Genomic DNA, 7,072 nt, shown 5'->3' on the forward strand with positions numbered 1-7,072 from the left:
TCTGGTGGTGTGTTTTGGGGTGTCTGTAGCCTTATTATGATTTTAGGCAGCCTCTCTGCTAATGGATGGGGCTGTGTTCTTGTCTTGCTAGTTGTTTGGCATAGGGTGTCCAGCACTGCATCTTGCTGGTCGTTGAGTGAAGCTGGGTCTTGGAGATCTCTGGGAGATTTTTGCCATTTGATATTATGTGGAGCTGGGAGATATCTTGTGGACCAGTGTCTTGAAGTTGGTTGTCCCACCTCAGAGACACAGCCCTGATGCCTCGCTGGAGCACCAAAAGCCTTAAATCCACATGGCTCAGATAAAAGGGAGAAAAAATAAGAAAGAAAGAAAGAAAGAAAGAAAGAAAGAAAGAAAGAAAGAAAGAAAGAAAGAAAGAAAGAAAGAAAGAAAGAAAGAAAGAAAGAAAGAAAGAAAGAAAGAAAGAAAGAAAGAAAGAAAGAAAGAAAGAAAGAAAGAAAGAAAGAAAGAAAGAAAGAAAGAAAGAAAGAAAGAAAGAAAGAAAGAAAGAAAGAAAGAAAGAAAGAAAGAAAGAAAGAAAGAAAGAAAGAAAGAAAGAAAGAAAGAAAGAAAGAAAGAAAGAAAGAAAGAAAGAAAGAAAGAAAGAAAGAAAGAAAGAAAGAAAGAAAGAAAGAAAGAAAGAAAGAAAGAAAGAAAGAAAGAAAGAAAGAAAGAAGGAAGGAAGGAAAGAGAGAAAGAAGGAAAGAAAGAGGATAGTGTAGGATAAAATAAAATAAAGTTATTAAAATAAAAAATAATTATTAAGAAGAAAAATTTTTAAAGTAAAAAAAAAAGAAAAAGAAAACGAGATGGTTAGAACCCTAGGAAAAGTGGTGAAAGCAAAGCTATACAGACAAAATCTCACACAGAAGCATACACATACACACTCACAAAAAGAGAAAAACAGGAAAAAAGTAATATATATTGCTGCCAAAGTCCCCCTCCTCAATTTGGGATGATTCGTTGTCTCTTCAGGTATTCCACAGATGCAGGGTACATCAAATTGATTGTGGAGCTTTATTCCACTGCTTCTGATGCTGCTGGGAGAGATTTCCCCCTCTCCTCTTTGTTCGCACAGCTCCAGGGGTTCAGCTTTGGATTTGGCCCTGCCTCTGTGTGTAGGTCGCCTGACGGCGTCTGCTCTTCACTCAGACAGGACGGGGTTAAAGGAGCAGCTGATTTGGGGGCTCTGGCTCAGGCCGGGGTGAGGGAGGGGTACGGTGCGGGGTGAGCCTGCGGCGGCAGAGGCCGGCATTACGTTGCACCAGCCTGAGGCACGCTGTGCATTCTCCTGGGAAAGTTGTCCCTGGATCCAGGGACCCTGGCAGTGGCGGGCTGCACAGGTTCCCAGGAGGGGAGGTGTGGAGAGTAACCTGTGCTCTCACACAGGCTTCTTGGTGGTGGCAGCAGCGGTCTTAGTGTCTCATGCTCGTCTCTGGGGTCCACGCTGATAGCCGTGGCTCATGCCCGTTTCTAGAGCTCCTTTAAGTGGCGCTCTTAATCCCCTCTCCTCATGCCCCAGGAAGCAAAGAGGGAAGAAAAGGTCTCTTGCCTCTTCGGCAGCTCCAGACTTCTCCCAGACTCCCTCCCGACTAGCCGTGGTGCACTTACCCCTTCAAGCTGTGTTCATACCGCCAACCCCAGTCCTCTCCCGGCTTCCGACCGAAGCCCGGGGCTCAGCTCCCAGTCCCCGCCCGCCCCGGCGGGTGAGCAGACAAGCCTCTCAGGCTGGTGAGTGCTGGTCGGCACCGGTCCTCTGCGGGAATCTCTCCACTTTGCCTTCCGCACCCCTGTTACTGTGCTCTCACAGCTCCCTCCCACTCGTGCTGGTCCCATCCCTCTTCTTTTGTCTCTGTTTATTCTTTTTTCTTTTGCCCTACCCCCGACTAGCCGTGGTGCACTTACCCCTTCAAGCTGTGTTCATACCGCCAACCCCAGTCCTCTCCCGGCTTCCGACCGAAGCCCGAGGCTCAGCTCCCAGTCCCCGCCCGCCCCGGCGGGTGAGCAGACAAGCCTCTCAGGCTGGTGAGTGCTGGTCGGCACCGGTCCTCTGCGGGAATCTCTCCACTTTGCCTTCCGCACCCCTGTTACTGTGCTCTCACAGCTCCCTCCCACTCGTGCTGGTCCCATCCCTCTTCTTTTGTCTCTGTTTATTCTTTTTTCTTTTGCCCTACCCAGGTACGTGGGGAGTTTCTTGCCTTTTGGAAGGTCTGAGGTCTTCTGCCAGCATTCAGTGTGTGTTCTATAGGAGCAGTTTCACGTGTAGATGTATTTCTGATTTATCTGTGGGGAGGAAGGTTATCTCCACGTCTTACTCTTCCACCATCTTCTCCTCTTACTCTTCCGCCATCTTCTCCTCTCTGGCTTTTTATAAACTCTCCTGTTTCTGTGGTATTAAAGTCATCTTCTTTAAAAAAAAAAAAGCCTTGTTATGTCACTCTCGACTTCAAAGTCGTTAAGGATTACTTGATAGAAGCAATGTAAATTAGTTTATAAGCATGAAATTTAGAAACTGCCAGAGTTGGCTTCATGTAATCTGAGATTTCAGGTAAATTATTTGGCATTCTTTTAAACCTCAAGGTCTTCACTTGTAAAATGAAAGCACTAAAATTACTTGCCTTATAGGATTTTGGTGAGGACCCATTCCCTAGTTTATAATAACTCAATAAATGATAGTCATTATAGCTATTAACTATTGCATGTAAGTCTCAATTCCTTTAACACATTATTTATCAGATATACTGTGGAACAGATTTCTTACTGGCTAATAGAGTAGTCCAAATGATGTTTAGTCACTTGTTATTAAAGATTTTCCTGGTTCCTTGGCCCATTCTAACCCTAAATTTGTATTATAATCATGAAAGAGTAGTGTTTAGTATATAAATCCCTGGGAATTGGTTAAAATAATTATTGACTCATCCCTTAATGGCCATGACTTGGTAATGGGGCAAGGGATGAACTGTCTGCATGCTGCCAACATCTGCTGTATGCTGGCCAGAGACACTGAGATGAGGACTTTGTGACTCGGTGGCAACATTCCCAAGGCTTTAAGCCCAGCATTCTTCTCTTCTGCAGTGATTGTTATTTATAGCCTTAATTTCTGGAGCATTTAAGCAAGTCACTTCAAAGGAACTTATCAAAGAAAAGTTAGACGCTACAAGGAGAAGTTAATTTCCCTTATAGAATTATGACTTTGTATAAAATCACGTTGAAAATTACACATGGAAGATAATGTATACCTTGATTATATTTCTGACATATGAATTGTTAGTCCCCCAAAATAAGAAATAACATTTATATAGCACTCACAGGTTTTAAGTCCTTTATACAAAAGGATACAGAATTCTTCTTCTGTATCTTCACAGAGCTAAAGTTTCCTTTAAAAAAAAGAGGGAGGTGTTCAGATAAAATGCTGATTCAATTGTAGCAAACTAGTGTCTTTGATTTGGAAGTTTCTTTCAAGGTCTCTTCCCCATTCCCTTTTCTTCCAGAAACAGACAAGAGAAAAAGATCGTGATGCTGAAGCTTCCATCAGGGGAAGGGAAGAGAGAGATTCAAGTATCCTTTCTTAGTTATCTGCATGTACACAGAGTTCTCCTTCATGGAATGCTGAGTCTTGATATGATCAGCACTTGGGACACATTTCCTATCATTTGGGACAACCATCAGGGTTCATGGTCAAGTCTAGTTGTTGGACAAGGACCTACTATATAGCACAGGGAACTCTGCTCAGTGTTATGTGGCAGCCTGAATAGGAGTGGAGTCTGGGGGAGGATGGATACATGTATACATATGGCTGAGTCGCTTTGCTGTGCACCTGAAACTATCACAACATTGTTAATTGGCTATACACCAATATAAAAAAAAAAGTCTAGTGGTTGGAGAAGAACATGAACTATGTCATTTAAAAGATAGAAAGAACTAACCTAACATCTTTATAGATCTCTCTAACCAAAAGTTAGACAAAAATAAAATACTAATTGGTTATAATTCCCAGTCCCTTCTTAGTCATTTTGATAGAAGAACATGGTAAATGCAGTTCTATTAGAAAATTTCAAATTATTTAGCAATCATAATTGGATGAAAATGTTTGAAATATTGGGTTTTCTGTGTCAGTTCAGGGTATATATACAGAGATAGGATTTGATGGGTAAGTAACTTTTAGCTTCATAAACACTACATATATAGAATTTATTTATTTATGACTTCATAGGTGATATGTGGACATAAACAATAGTGAAGTGTTTGCCAAAAACTTTGAAAAAAAGGAAATAAAATTGCCATCAAAAATAACCTAATATCAAAGATAAAATATGTAATGTCATTTTTTATTATTTAGGATAGGGAAGATTCTTTTTTATAGTGAAAAACAGCCCCAAGGTCTCCATGGTTAAAACATCAAGGTTTGTTTCTTGTTCATAACATGTGTCCTTCACAAGATATCTGGAGGCCTACGTTCCATATTTTCTTGCCCTTGGGACCCAGAGCAGATCCTTTCTGGAGCACTGGCTGCTGCTGCGTATCTTGGCAGATAAAGAGAACTCAGGAGAGTTTTGCACTGGTATTTAAATGCTCCAGTCAGAAGTGATTTATATTCTTCCACTTGAAAAGTATTGATCAAACGTATTAGTCACATGGTCCCACCAAACTCAAGGAGACTCTTAAGTGCAAGTGCTCAGAAGGGCTCTTTATAATGACTACATCTTAAAGAAAGTGATGGGTTCACAGGCCAACATGACTATTGACTATAACCAGATTGAAAAAGTTAACATATCTGAACAAGGTGTCAATTACATTGTACATGAAGGTCATCTGCCATAGTAACATAGAAATAGAGTCATGGATTTAGATATTTGCAATGTGCCATTCAAGCCCTTTCTAAAGAAGAGGGATTTAGATAGAAACAAGTATTTAGTAATTCTGACAGGTAAATCCCTAATGTAGAAATAGAGGCATCAGTTAGCAAATCCTGATGTTCATTCAGTATTTAATTATTTCAGTTTCGCTTGATCTCATTTTATGATCACCAAGCAATCCCTTAAGAATGAGGCTTTCTAATGAAGCTTTTCTACAAAGAAAGAAAAGGATGGTCAGGTGGATGCAAGCATCTAGTTCACTTAGTATAATTTTATTTTAAATTAATACATTGATATTATGGTTTTATAAACTGTTTTCTTGTGAACTCAGCTTGAATCAGCTTCCTAAGTTAAATAAACTCCAGGGCACTGAAGAGATGGAGTCTTTGAGCCTGTGTAGCTGAAGGTCAGACACTGAACTATAGCAAACTCACCAAATGAAGTATTTTTTCAATATTTGTGAGGACAGTGCTATCTTAACTTGTGCGACAAGTGGCCTCCCCTAAATTTGCCAAAATCCCTTTCTATGTAGTCTTTGACAATGCTTATTTAAATATAACAGGAACATATATGTAGCCCATATATTTTATTTTATTTTATTTTATTTTATATTGGGGTATAGTTGATTTGCAATATTGTGTTAGTGTCAGATGTACAACAAAGTGGTTCAGTTATACATATACATATATCCATTCTTTCTCATATTGTCGCCCATATATTTTAAATTGACTTGATAATCAAACTAAAATCAAAGAATTTATGGGAAAGTTTTTAGGCAAAAATCACCTTAATAGAAGTATATACAGGGCTTCTCCGGTGGCACAGTGGTTGAGAATCCACCTGCCGATGCAGGGGACACGGATTCGTGCCCCAGTCCGGGAAGATCCCACATGCTGTGGAGCAGCTGGACCCATGAGCCATGGCCACTGAGCCTGTGCTCTGCAATGGGAGAGGCCACAACAGTGCAAGGTCCGCATACTGAAAAAAAAAAAAAAGTATATGCAAATGCCAGCCCAATTCTTTAAGCCTTCTTCCCAAAGCAGCAGAGGAAATGTTTGAAGACAATGCTTTAGTAAGTACAATTATTAATTTTTTTAGGACTTTCAACCATAATTTGAGAAATATGGAAGAACTCCCTCTATGTGGTACATTAGAATTTAAAGGAATGATTTAGCTGTAGTGTTCTGGGCAGTAATGCAAAGGATTGTAACATTTCAACTTGAGTGCCATTTCAAGGAACCAAGGGACAAGACACGAGCTTACCCCTCAATCCAAGTTCTTTTAATTTATCAGTCAGGGGAAGCAGTGAAAAGTGGCAAAAATAATGTAAGTGATACTTCTTTGCTGTTCACTAAATTCTTTTATGAACAGAATCATAAAATGTGCATTTCTGTACATGGCTTTATGCAGATATATTTTCTATCAAATTTGACAGTCAAATATATTCATTTTGAAAGTCAATATTTTTACCATATAAAGGGCTGTAAAAGCCAGGGAGAATTAAATACTTCATGCAGATTCATACTTCACTATGATATAATCTGTTTTATGGGTCAACTTGCATAGGATAGAGTAACAAGTTATTTAATTAAACACTAATCTAGGTGTTTTAGAAGTATTTTGTAGATGTGGTTAACATCTACAATCAGTTGACTTTAAAGAAGATTGTCAGGGCTTCCCTGGTGGTGCACTGGGTAAGAATCCACCTGCCGGTGCAGGGGACATGGGTGGGTTTGAGCTCTGGTCCGGGAAGATCCCACATGCCACGGAGCAACAAAGCCTGTGTGCCACAACTACTGAGCCTGTGAGCCTAGAGCCTGTGCTCTGCAACAAGAGAAGCCACTGCAATGAGAAGCCCATGCACTGCAAGGAAGAGTAGCCTCTTCTCACCACAACTAGAGAAAAGCCCACATGCATGAAAAAAGACCCAATGCAGCCAAAAATAAAATAAATTAAAACAACACAACAAAAAAACAACATTCACTAAAAAAAAAAAAAGAAGATTGTCCTTGATAATCTGGTGGGCCTCATCTAATCAGTTGAAAGCCCTCATGTGCAAAACTGAGATATCCATGAAGTAGAAGAAATTCTACCTGTAAACTGCAGTGTCAGTTCTTGTCTTAGAGTTTCCATTCAGTTGGCCTGACCTACAGACCAGACTTGCCTGACCCTACTATCACAGAAACCACTTCTTGAAATAAGTCTTTCTTTCTTCC

At 40.3% G+C, this 7,072-nt stretch overlaps 1 long non-coding RNA gene across 2 annotated transcripts in view; it reads left to right on the forward strand.

Annotated features, from left to right (window-relative positions):
• LOC114486001 (uncharacterized) overlaps positions 1–7,072 on the forward strand; it is a 39,201-nt gene that overhangs the window by 12,552 nt on the left and 19,577 nt on the right. For both annotated transcript variants that reach the window (XR_003679243.2, XR_008617099.1), the window contains one exon: positions 3,492–3,558. This is a non-coding gene — a long non-coding RNA (uncharacterized lncRNA). The remainder of the gene's footprint in view (positions 1–3,491; positions 3,559–7,072) is intronic.

This window comes from Physeter macrocephalus, chromosome 4 (assembly GCF_002837175.3).
Source record: "Physeter macrocephalus isolate SW-GA chromosome 4, ASM283717v5, whole genome shotgun sequence".
In the NCBI taxonomy this organism is placed as follows: Eukaryota; Metazoa; Chordata; class Mammalia; order Artiodactyla; family Physeteridae; genus Physeter; species Physeter macrocephalus.